Below are 13,687 nucleotides of genomic sequence, written 5' to 3' on the forward strand. Positions count from 1 at the left end.
TGACATTTATTTTCCATATTCTTCAGCAAACACAAAGAGTGTTTGTGTGTGTGATGAGAGAGAGAGAGATTGTTGAGGTGCGTGTTTGAGAATGTGTAAATGGGGGCGTGGTTTTACTGGAGCCACAGTTTCTCTTTCAAGAGAGCTGCATCAGCACAAAATGCTTTTGCACTTTGTCAGAGGTCATATTATGTAGATGCACAAAAACACCAACACAGTTGTCTGAACATCTGTTTGGGTTAAGTGGAAGCCTCTAACAGACTGGCTTCCCTGCAGCTTAGAAGTCTCCTAAGCCATTTTTTCCTATTATGACACGTACAAGCAAACACACAGTGCTACATAATCAGGTTTTTGCCCTTGACATTCAGACTTACCACACTGCTTCTTTATTAAGCAGATTGGACTGAACTAACTGGCTGTCTGGCTGCTTCATACACCTGAAGTTTTTTCATTATTCCATTGGCTGGTTAAATATTGTACACCTAATCAATATCTTCTGTAATCTGTCCCCTTAAGGTGATGATCCCAAGGTGAAACTGACTGTTTGATTGGTTTATTAACAGTTGCATGAACTGACTGATTTCCCTCAGTGAATGTGTCTATGCTCACCTGTTTCAGAGCATGCCCTCCTCACCAAGATCCCCTGTTCCCATAGAAACAGAGAGCAGCTGGACTGTCAGACCAGGTGTGTTTGATTGACGGGGTCACACTAAGCTGTCCCAGGAGTGAACCGGAGGTAGAACCCCACAGTCTTTTGATCGGAATGATTTTTAGCTGATGTTCAGTTGTGTGTCATGTACCTTCATTAATGATGCACAGTCACTCTAAATGCCACTGGCTATTGAACAGCAGATACTGTATGTTCCATTTCATGATTAACATTGATGGTTCAACTGAAAATGCTCACCTTTGAATGTGTTACTATATTTCATTGCAAATGTTGTTTGTCACAATGCACTGAAACGTTTTCCTGATCCATGAAGAAAGTAAAATTTTGATGTAATTAAATTTATAATTGAATGATTTTTAACATTTAATCTATTTAGTTCATGAGTGTAGCAAAGTTCGTTGATTAAGGAAGGAGGTGGAAACCGACAAAGTTTTAACGCAATTTTGACCACAAAATAAACACAACAAAATGAAAGTAAAGAAGCAGGCCCTTACAATGGAGATGTATTTATGAAATGAGATTGTACTAGAATAATAATTTCAAGATGCACACCGTTTATTTACCAACAGAAGAATAAAATAGAAAAACACTTGCAACATTGTAAAATGTGCTAAAAGGGATTAAAATAAACTTGAATGGTATACCGCTCATAGAAGTGTACATTTTGAACAAGTATTTGTATATAAAAAAAATATGCATAAGGTAACATATTTTGCCCTGTCACTATTGCCCTTATACTTCTACATTATATAGTCCCATGTTCAACTTTTTCATTCATATGATTTTTAATCTGAATACATTTCTTTTACAGTAATACTTTTTTTCTAAACAAATCATGTTGCTCCATCAGTATTAAATAAATTAAAAATTTGTCAAACACCTTGAGACCAGAAAGAAACATGTTTTTGAACACAAAAGAAGGTTTTTGTTTTTTCATCCAGTGAACGTCATTGAGGTCCAATGTTGTTTTAAACCACACTGACTTTCATTGAATGAAAAAAAAATGTAGAAACATTCTTCAAAATATCTTCTTTTGTGTTCCAGAGAAGAAAGAAAGTTAGGGTTTGAAATGACATAAGAGTGAGTAAACGAGGACAGAATTTGTATCTTTGGTTAAATAATCCATCTATAGTCCCTTTACTCCACGGTACCCTATACACTTCAAATGCAACATGACATCATGACTTTGCGTAAACATACACGCCACTTTCAAGTCAAGTGGCGTGTTATTTATACGCATTTTGAGCTATCCGCGTGTATGTCCACGCCGAAATCTTTTGCGTGTATGTCTACGCCATTAAATGTCCGAGTGATTCCGCGTGTATGTGTACGCCGTTAAATGTCCGAGCGAAACGAAGCAAAATCTATATCTACATCTGTGGAGCGATATTTCTTTTCCTAGGATGGTAGGATAAGACTCATAAATGGTATTAACCCCAGTGACGGGTAGGTTTAGGGACGGGGTTGAGGTAGGTCATATATTTATATATACATAATACAGTAATATAACGTTAAGTCAAAGGCGTTGATAAACACGCTGAAAAGCGATTATGCGTGTTGATAGCACGCCAAAAATGGAAATACGAATTGGCGTGTCATACATACGCCATTTCATGAGATCAGTCTGTCAAATGCTAATTCATGAGTTTGCACTTACATATTATTGGATATAGTAAATAGTATGCATATTTGGCTTCTCCGAGGGGAGGGCTCCGAGATCGGCAATTGGCCCAAACACAGAGTATAAATATTAATAAATTCAGTATCTTCATGATTACAAAGAGCACATATGTGCTCTTGCCTCCTCGATGACTAACACAGTCACATTCGGCTTGTGATATATACATTCACCGACCGAGGAGAGACAGTATACTTTGGTGTGTGTATCCTGCTCCCTGTATATCCAAAGCAAACACGACCCTCATACATTGTAGAGATGGGAAAGCACACACTGCTGGTTCTGGGATGAGGAGGGGTTGATTGAGTTTGCTTTAACAGAGGCTGGGACAGGAGGAGTGAAATATGGGAGTGACAATATTACAGAACACCGGGACACCTGGAGACCAGCCAACTCCCGCAACTAATGTCATCATCTGTTCCAGGGAGTGTGTGTGCGCATGCTGAGGGAATAGAGGGGGAATGCAGGCGAAAAAGCAATGCATGATTGAATGATATGTGTAATGGGTGTATGTTTTGTGTGAATATACAGACAATTACATATAAACCGTTGTGCAAGTAATGCATGCGACTTAGAAGTCTCATTCGCAGTCTATGCACGGGAATATAAAGAAATAGTTTGTGAGTGTGTGTGTGTCACGGGCGAGATGTTCTTAATGGAGCCCTTCTGTGGAAGGTAATTGCAGCTTTCAGGTCATTTGCAAGAAAGCCCCCAATTAATGGAATCATAACGCTGCATCCTGCTCCACCTCCGCCCTCACCATGCATTTGATCAGGAACGCCTCCCTGCTCTCATCACTCTCTTACTCCTCCATCACTCGTGCTTTTGGTTTGCCCTGTGAAATAATGATAGTTTTGAATTTGCAGACAATATTGCATTAACACATCAGTTTGAAGAGCACAGGGAGCACGTGGAGATGTTCAAAAGAGGGTTTTTTCTACGGAGAGCTTCGCCTGCATGGAGCATTTTCTCCATGCTGCGTTCTAGTAATGAGCGTGTGTGGATGTGGAAAGACTGCTTGACCCCGATGGTAGTTTGTGGTTTGTAAAAGTCCAAAATTTGTATCCTACTTACCTAAAAATATCTCAACTCATAAATATTTGATCAGCTATTTCTTCTATTTACAGAACAAAGATGTTTGTTTTAAACCCCTTAGTATCTCAGAGTCAAATTTACCAATCACATTCAAAGACTGGAAATGACAAAAAAAATTTAGGGGAGTTTATTTTATTTAAAAAAAATATATATATATATTTATGTTATGTTGTATGATTTTCAAGTGTACTTTGTCTTTATATTTCTTTCTCGTTATCAAGTCTGTGTAAAGCATTTTGTGTTATTAAATTCAATTCAGTAATTCAAAAAGTGCTTTATGCTGTAGGCCTGTGTAGACTTGAAAATCATGCTTCCCCCATTTAATGTTGAATCACGGAAGCTACACCAGTTACTTTTGCCAATAGATTTATTATTTAAATGTGTGTCATGTCAGACAGAGAGAAACAGGCATATAACAATAAGGCTACAGGTGAGGAAGTCTCATTCTAGATTTAACTGTTCCCCATTTGTCTATCTTCTCACCCCATTATCTCTAAGTTTCCTCCTTCCTCTCACCCCCTCATGCCTTATGTTTCTCTGTGGTGGTACAGTAAGATTGAGCTTTTATACATCACAAAGAGTCTTACAGCTTCCTTGTAAGGTAACAAAACATGTTGCTTTGAGCTTCTTAAAATTAGAACACATATGTCATATGTATACGTCATGCTTAAACATGGCACAATCCACTTCCATATTAAGAACTATCCTTGTTGTATACATTAGTGGTACATTTGCATCAGTGGAAACATTCCTTTCCCTGCAAAGAACATGCCAACTGTCTCCGTGAACATTGCATTGCAGACATAGTACCCCTAAGCAAAATATAACTCAAGCAGCTCTCTGCTCAGCACACATGTACAAACACTGTCTGACTTCATAAAAAAACATTATGAAATTATTATTAAAATGAATAAAGAAAAATAATAAAATAAAAATAAAATAACATTAAACAATATTTTTTTTCAGTCTTCAGTCCCTCCACTGGAACTACGACAGTCAGTTCCACACCGTCACTCCACCAGTGGCCACCTAATGAAGTGATAGTGAGGAAAAGGAAAAGCAGACCAAAGAAATAGACAAAAAGGATAGAAGAATAGAAACAGAAAACAAAACAAAACAAAAAAACAAAACCCCAACCCATGTTATGTCCCCGTATACTATGTGTATTTTAACATCTATGTGTATGCATTTAAAATGAACCCCATTCATCTAAGAAAAGAAAAACTAATAAGTCTTCTGCCCGTGCCTGAACTCGTTAATTAATTAACTCCTTCAGTTCTGTGCTAAAACAATAAATTAAAATAAACGTTGATGTTAAAGGATCCTATCCCTTGGGGTTGAAAATCAGTAAACGGATGTTCATTGTTTGTGAGGTAGTGTTTCGTAGTGTAGAATGTGTAAAATCTCTTATTTCACTTCGTATGTTCCATTCTCAGTTCTATCCATTTGTTATCAAAGGAACATTTCTAAAGTTATCTTTAATTTATATAGTTAATTAATTCATCCTCTGTTATCCAGACTTCTTTTGATTTGGCAAAAACAAAGTCTTCATCTTTAAACACCACCATGTCTTGGAATTATCAATAGCATGTCTAAATCTGCAAAAATGAAAACTATGGTAGACATTTTAATTCACAGATTCAACCATTACAGATTCAGGATCTAAAACTTAAAACAATGTTGTCCATAAAGCAACTAACACCAAATTCCTAAAATTAATTAATAATATTTATGTTCTCCATAAAGTTAACGACAATCTCCCTCATGGTCTCAGCTAGTTCTTGAAAACTCATTCCCATCAGCTCTTTTGTAAATAATCTCCCCTACTCAGGGTGCTGTCCTCTGACATATTTATATCAAGTAAAGGACACTTGTCACAATGAAATACAAGTCATCCAAGGAATGCGGTTTCTGGTGATCAGGCATGGAGAGCTCACATTTTTCACGGGCAGACTATTGTAACCCTCAATGATGCTGTTGGCCTAACAAACATCTGCTCAACCATACCCATCTCACATAAACACCTCCCTTCAGGGTAGGTGGCCAGTGGCGGTGACCCTCTGCCTTAGGTTGTCCTCTGTTGGCCAAAAGAGAATCTTACCCGTCTTTGAGAAATCACCTCAGTACACTGTAACCACTCCTTCCCATTAGAACATTTTTAATAGGTATTTTCTGGAACTCAGGAAAGTGCATTCAAGAACCATCAGAGCCATTTGGAATGCCTAATAGTGTAAACACATGGAGACAAATTAATGACAGCATTTCATCACTAAAATCCATTAGACATCTTTAAAACATCAACATAGCAATGCTGAGTTATACTTAGTGAATTTAGTTATTACACCCGTTCATTCAGTGTAATGTTCCGTTACATCAATAACCGGTACCATCAACCACCCTGTACATGGTGAAGACAAAGATGAGACAAAGAAGTTACTGGTCATGGGATGAACAAATAAAAAATGTTCACTTCTATCATTCAAGGTAGATTCTCATTTCTAGAAACATTTTACTCCCAATTGAATTTTAAAATCTCTGTGTCTATAATCTCCAACTGAGACACTGTTCTTTACTATAAATAACTCTTGACTTATGACACAGGCTAAAATAGCAGATTCTAACTGACTTTGAATGAGAGAAAGAACTCTGAGAGAAAGTCAAGAATGTCTCAGAGTAATTCTGCATTTTCATAACTTTATGAATTCATTCTACTCACTTTTACCCTGACTTAGTCAGAAATTACATGTTTTTCAAATAGACATCTTTATATATATTATAATGTTCCTTATATATTTTCCCAACTCTCATTTTTTTGGAGTGATTATCTATAATTTTCACCAGCTTGTACTTGTCAATTAACTATACAACTATTATCATAGATCTTTCCTAAAAGTAATTCCTTAACTTCAATCTTATGATCTTATTTAGTCTCTTGTTCTTTTTAGACAAAACTTAAATTTTGTAACATTAAACAATGATTACTTTTAAACCCACATTAACACCAGACATTTCTATTCAAAAGCTAAGATTGTTTTTCTCTTCAAATACCCGAAGATAATGTTTTGCTATTCATTACTTCCGGTCATTTTACCACTCTCTATGTATACTAGAGAAGCAACAGGCTATTTATATCTCTGTGTGTCTGTGTGTGTCTAGAGGAGGGTATAGATTCCAAAGGAAGGGGCTGCTCCAATCTCCCCTCTCACTCTCCCTTCTCACTCAGTTGTCTTTATTTTTTATTTATTTTTTTTTAGTTTAACTCAGATCTGTTTCTTTTTCTTTCTTTTTTCCTAGTTTATCTCAGATAATTTCACCTTTTCTTCCTTCTTTAAGCTTACTCAGATCAGTATCCTCCTCAAATACCTGAACAGCTCTGCGGTCAAAATCAGAATGCCCGCGATCCTAGCTCTTTTTTTTCATTGATACCCTTCTTCTAAGAGTTCAATTCTCTGCGTATTTAAGTTTTAGGATCTATTCCGCCACTTTAAACCGCTATAAATCACTGCTTCTCACACTATTCTCGTCTTCTTCTGAAACGATTCTTCGTGTATTGGATATATTTTAGAGATCTGCCCTTTATCGCAATCTCGCCATATTCCAACCACCTTACAAGCTAATTGCTAAATCGCCTTACAGCTAATTCTATATGGTCTTCTTTCTAAAAAAGATCCACTGTTTTACCCCAGAATTGTTCAAATATTTTAGAGGTCTACTTTTCGGAGAAACTCAAATAAGCCAAATTAAATTGAATTACTTAATTTAATTCCATTTTCTGAATTTTTGATTTTATTTTTTATGTCTGACACATATATTCTTTGGCAACACACCTGGTACTTTAAATAACACAGTTCTTTTAAAGCAGTCTCAGTCAATGTCTCAAATCATCAGGCAGACTTAGAACTATTTTAGAATAGGAAAAGTCTTACCTGAAATGAATGAGACAAATGCCTGAAGATGTAATCCTGTTCGTGACGCCAAATGTAGACTTGAAAATCATGCTTCCCCCATTTAATGTTGAATCACGGAAGCTACACCAGTTACTTTTGCCAATAGATTTATTATTTAAATGTGTGTCATGTCAGACAGAGAGAAACAGGCATATAACAATAAGGCTACAGGTGAGGAAGTCTCATTCTAGATTTAACTGTTCCCCATTTGTCTATCTTCTCACCCCATTATCTCTAAGTTTCCTCCTTCCTCTCACCCCCTCATGCCTTATGTTTCTCTGTGGTGGTACAGTAAGATTGAGCTTTTATACATCACAAAGAGTCTTACAGCTTCCTTGTAAGGTAACAAAACATGTTGCTTTGAGCTTCTTAAAATTAGAACACATATGTCATATGTACACGTCATGCTTAAACATGGCACAATCCACTTCCATATTAAGAACTATCCTTGTTTTATACATTAGTGGTACATTTGCATCAGTGGAAACATTCCTTTCCCTGCAAAGAACATGCCAACTGTCTCCGTGAACATTGCATTGCAGACATAGTACCCCTAAGCAAAATATAACTCAAGCAGCTCTCTGCTCAGCACACATGTACAAACACTGTCTGACTTCATAAAAAAACATTATGAAATTATTATTAAAATGAATAAAGAAAAATAATAAAATAAAAATAAAATAACATTAAACAATATTTTTTTCAGTCTTCAGCCTGATAATGAAAAAGAAAAATTAAGGCATACAAAGTCCGTTTCAAATTCAATGAATGAATGAATTTAAAAAAAATCTATTAAAACTGATAAAAAAGTATAATTATAAAAAAATAAAAAAATACAATAGGCAGTCCAGTCAGTAATGTCAGAGAATGCGCTAAACAACGCACTGTGCTTTTTTGTTTGAACGTGGCTACCATCGGGGCACATCTGACATTTCTGGATGCTGATTCCAGCTGTGAATAGCATAATAGCTGCAGTAAATGCTGTCTCACCATGTTGAGAATGAATCCAGGGAATTCTTGCTCAACTATTTTACTATTGTTGAATTGTACTTTAATTTTATTCTGGCCTATTAGTATAACTACACATTTTGTCAAAACGAAAGAGAAGCAAAAGCTAAATGTGCCCAAATTGCAGTGTTTTGGAGTACAGTGTGTATAGTAAGTAGTATGTGAGGTATTTGCAATCTCTCCCTCTCTCTTTCTCTCTGTAGAAGGTGGATGGAGCGGTCTTCAAGGGGCAGTGGAGAGACTTGCTACAGAAGAGGAGTGGAAATTAAATCAGCGGGATACACAGGTTTGGGGCAGATGCAATGAGTGCCAAGTGCAAACTAATTTAATTGTGTGTGTGCTGCTATCCCATGATGCCGGGCCCAGACCAACCACCCCACGACCTTCACGACCCTACAGCCTGCCACAGGGAGTCAACAGTCTGCTGAAGGGGGGTGGCTGCGAACACACTTGGTTAGTGGTCTGCACCTAATTTGTCAGAGAGTGTTTGCATGTGTGTATACAGTATAACACTAAATGTGTTTCATGTGCTCATGGTTGACAAAGACATTTACTATAGTTAGATAGTCTTAGCATTTGAGAAAAGAAAGAGAGAAAAATGAAGCATCTCATAGATGGATCAGATGGAAAAGGAAGCAGAGATTGAATAGAGATGAAGGTGGAAAGAGATCAGGGTGTGATGGAGAGAGGTAGGAAGTGCCACAGGTTTGTCTGTGACGCCGCATGCTGTTGTGTAAGCCAAACAAACAACAGGTGTTGGGCTTCTGTAAAAACCCTCTTGCTCCTCACTGTGAGGAAATTGGAGTCGGCAGACCTGTGAAGTTCAAAAGAGGAGAAAAAAAAAATGAAACAAGAGAAGTATCACTCTCAGCATGGATGGGAAATCAAATGCCATGCTAACATACAGATACATGTATGTATACATAAGTATACACCCATGGGAGCAGACAAACACATGCACACCTAATGTTAAATCTTCAGTGTCACATGATCATTCACATATCATTCATTCTGATTTGGTGCTTAAGAAACATTTCTTATTATCAATGTTGAAAATAGTTGTGCTGCTAAATATTTTTTGGAAACCATCCATTTTATTTAGGATTTCAAAAGAACAGTAATTATTTGATATATTTTGTAACAATATATTTATGTAAACATATCAAACTTCTGTATTCTCCAGTTAAGATGACAATTTGTTGTAGTAAAAACATTTAGTTTATGGGAAATATATGTTGGTTGATAATTATAAATCAGCATCTGGTCCCAAAGAACCATCTTAATGAAAGATTATTTAAAGTGTTAAATATGCATTGTAAATTTCAACTCTTTTAACTGTTGTTTATTACAAATTAGTTTTACACTATATCGTCAAAAGGGTTCATTTAAAAGGAATATAAATTAAAACATGTCATGTTTAGTTTGACTCCCTGAGGCTGACAAACATTTTCTGAAGGTTAAGCACTTTAATGACCATTTGTTGAAAAAGAGACCAATTTTGAAGAGTTTCAGGCTCTATTTTTTACCCAATTTGCGGAAAGTGACGCTTGTTCTTATTTGCGCCTGACTTCCTGATGAGTTATGTAATGAGGGGAAAAACACATATTCAGTCATTTGCACAATGGCCAATATAACACAGAACTTAATAACATTTATTTTCCATTTATCATGAATATAAAAGGCTTCCATGGTGAATTCAAATGTTCGCATGCCATTAAAGCTTAGCTCAGCGGTTCTTCCACTCATTTGCATACTCTTTCGCTCTCCCTACCTTTCTTTCTGTTTTTTTCTCTTTACTTCCTCTTGTGTGAGTTGAAGTGAAGTTGATCATCCTGTGCCGCATGTGCTGTCATCAAGGCATTCACTCTCACCGATTCGATTTGAATTTTCAATCAGTTCATGCTGTGTAAATGTTTCTGTTTTTCTTTCACAATTAACCAGTTGGATTTCAATTAATCTTTTGCACATTTATAATGCCTCAAATATGATTACATTAAAGTGTGCTATTGATCACATAACACAAAAGGTGTGCGTGACATTAAACATCAAGATATTGCACAAGCATTTCATTTACATTTTGACACTTTTAATTAAAGTGACTTATGAAGCATTCAAGGTTGTGCTGTGTGACAAACTTTGATATATTATTCTCATATTTATCTCCTATTACTTTTACCTAAATGGTGTAATTGATACCATGTCTTAATATGATCAGATTGGCTATGAATAGTGGTGATTGGTTGAGATATTTGTAATGTTTCATGACACTGAAATTTACTTCCAAACATTTTAACATGCATTAGATGTTTTTGATAAATATGGCTCATAATGCCGTGTGACCTTTAAAAAGCTTAATGCCAAGTCAGGCATATTGAATGCTGTCTGTGAGTGAAGTGGTTTGTGTGTGTGAGTGTGTTTGGATCATCCTGGGCACAATGGGGCATCGTCAAACAGAGGGCACTCCACGTGGGGGCATTTGAGCCAGAAATATGATGGAGAGTCCTTTCATTTGATGTCTTCTTTAAAGGGCTCTCCAGTTTGGGTTGAGGTGGGTGGTCCTCTCTAATGAGGAGACCAACCTTAGACCAGGTTAGTTTTTTTCCCTCTGCTTTCTCACTCTTCAGTATGTCACCTTTCTATATGGGATCATGCTGTTCATAAGTAATGGTTCAGGACAGTGAGCTGCAATACCTGCTTCATATTCAATTTTTGGGCATAGTCCATCCCATCCTAGTAACCAAGACTATCAAAAACATTCCCCCCACCCCCCAAATTTTCTACCATGTTTAATAGACACATATGAGGAATTACTATTTAACTGTATATCGTATCATGGTATCATGCGTTCGGGGCTAAGTGTTCTCATCTGAAACAATCAACTAGCCTATGTGTAACCAGGTTGAAATATATTTTCTTTTTTGTTGAAACTTCACCAAATCCTGATAAATATTGAAGAATATTTGTTTTATTAAGTTCATAACAAGTTTTGTACGGTTTAGAGTATATTCAAACTGAAGTGTTAATACCTGTACTGTCACTTTAAGGGGTCTCAGTATTACGACGTCAACTCGGCGCCTCTCTCAGTTCGCGCTTTGCTCACTGAGAGGAGGTAAGGATTTTTCTGCTGGTTATCGTTAGGAGTTTATTTCGTTTTGTAGATAATATAATATAACAATATGCAGTTATAAAGTGAATGCTAGTCTTAAAGGGTTAGTTCACCCAAAAATGAAAATTCTGTCAGTAATTACTCACCCCTATGTTGTTCCAACCCCGTAAGACTTTCGTTCATCTTCGGAACACGAATTAAGATATTTTTGATTAAATCTGAGAGCTGGATCACTCCTCCATAGGCTTCTTAAGGGAGCGGAACTGGCCGGCCCAAAAGTTATGAAAGACATCGTTAAAATAGTCCGAGTGACTACAGTGGCTCAATCTTAAGTTTATCAAGCGACGAGAATACTTTTTGTGCGCAAAAAACAAACAAAAATAACGACTTTATTCAAATACTCATTTCCTTCTCTATGGGCCTTGAGATTTCACGTAGTGATATTGCGCAAAGCTTCTGTGTTGTATGTCACACGTAGGCTCACTATTGGCAGACGCTGGTCATGTGTGTGATGCGTGTGGCTACAACCTAGAAGCTTTGCGCAGTTCCACTACGTGAAATCTCAAGGCCCACAGGGAAGGAAATGAGTAGTTGAATAAAGTCGTTATTTTGTTTGTTTTTTGCGCACAAAAAGTATTCTCGTCGCTTGATAAACTTAAGATTGAGCCACTGTAGTCACTCGGACTATTTTAACGATGTCTTTCATAACTTTTCAGCCGGCCAGTTTCGATCCCTTAAAGGTGAACTAAGTAACTTTTTTACCTTAACCGAACAGCTTTGGAGTCATTGTAATGTTTATATTAATGATTTCGTGTTGAATGGTGGTCGTCTCGCACCCCCCTGGTGCCTGTGAGCCGCAAAACCACCCTTGCAACTTTGGGCCGGCGAGCCGCGTGTTAGGAAGTATCGTGTGATATCAGGTCTCGCGAGGTAAAGAATTGCTTTACGGCAAAAAACAGATCTGATAAAATTCTGATAAAATGAGCATCAAACAGAAATAACCCGGCGCCATATACATGTGGTGTTGGGCGCGCGCAGCTCTTAAAGGGGCCATACCTTTTTTCCACTCGTTACAGCGTCCATCCTACTGAACAGGTACCGTGTACAGGGGGAGGGGATCCGGCCGTAAGTATGAGCCATCTCTGTGTGAGTGCTATTCACGACAGTACAAGTACTCCACAGCGACTCTAGGGGTCGATGTTTGACAAAAAAGGAATTCCTACTTAGTGCTGCTTTAAGAAGCCTATGGAGGAGTGATCCATTTTTGGGTGAACTAACTCTTTAAGAGTGTAAACATGCAGCCATGTCGTTAAAAAGTAAACCTTGTAAATACACTTTTGCAAGTTATACGGGAGACATGTTTTTCAGTGCTACGGGGTTTCCTGTGTGTTTATTTGCTTATAGGAGACTGATGAACAACGTGTGTGGAAGAGACTGCATGTTGCAGAGCATTTTTTTGTTTTCTACTAATTTGTACAGATACCACTGCTATACAGCTTGCTTTAAAGGAGCAACCAGTAGCTGATTGTAGTCCGGGTCCTTCTTTCAATCAGCACAGTCACCATCACAGAACACAACGCAGATCACACAGACGTCAATGGTTTTTGCATTTAGCCAGGTATACGCCAGACCACGCACACCCGTTACTTATGCAGCATGACTAAACTTGTTTATTTAATTTGCCATAAGTGGTGCATGAATTAACAGCACACACCAAAAGTGTGATAAGATTTGTGCAAAGTACTCCAATTGCGAGGCTGATGATAAAATGTGCAAACTTTTGAATTCTATATCAAATTTACTATACAGTATCAAAAACAGCCACAAAATCTAAAAAGACTGATTAGTAAAAGACATAATGAGAAGGCTTTTTAAACTGCTCATAGCCACCCTTACAGGAATTTGATCAAATTTAATTCAGTACATGTTGTAATTACTATATATTAGTTTTTAGTCTACTGTTTTTCATAGAAACTGCTGTAGATTGGTTTTTTTTTTAATGATACTCATTTGCCTATAAGCATGGTAATGAGGAGGCATCAGTGGTCTTGCATATAATTGCAAATTACTTGCAAATACCACAAGAACTGATACATTTTTATAAGGGCAAGTACAAAGTAGAATCAAGAGCTTTAAAGACTGGACCATTATAAATTATGGACCAAGAGTTTTCTCTATGAGTA

At 37.0% G+C, this 13,687-nt stretch overlaps 1 long non-coding RNA gene across 1 annotated transcript; it reads left to right on the forward strand.

Moving 5' to 3' along the window:
* Window positions 1–11,295: 11,295 nt before the first annotated feature.
* LOC130087601 (uncharacterized) lies at window positions 11,296–13,024 on the forward strand. Its single transcript, XR_008807375.1, has 2 exons — window positions 11,296–11,607; window positions 12,793–13,024. It is a non-coding gene; the product is annotated as an uncharacterized LOC130087601 (long non-coding RNA).
* The last annotated feature ends 663 nt before the right edge of the window (window positions 13,025–13,687 follow it).

The sequence above is a fragment of the Rhinichthys klamathensis genome, unplaced genomic scaffold (assembly GCF_029890125.1).
Source record: "Rhinichthys klamathensis goyatoka isolate OS25496 unplaced genomic scaffold, OSU_Roscu_1.1 h1tg000005l_1, whole genome shotgun sequence".
Taxonomy (NCBI): domain Eukaryota; kingdom Metazoa; phylum Chordata; class Actinopteri; order Cypriniformes; family Leuciscidae; genus Rhinichthys; species Rhinichthys klamathensis.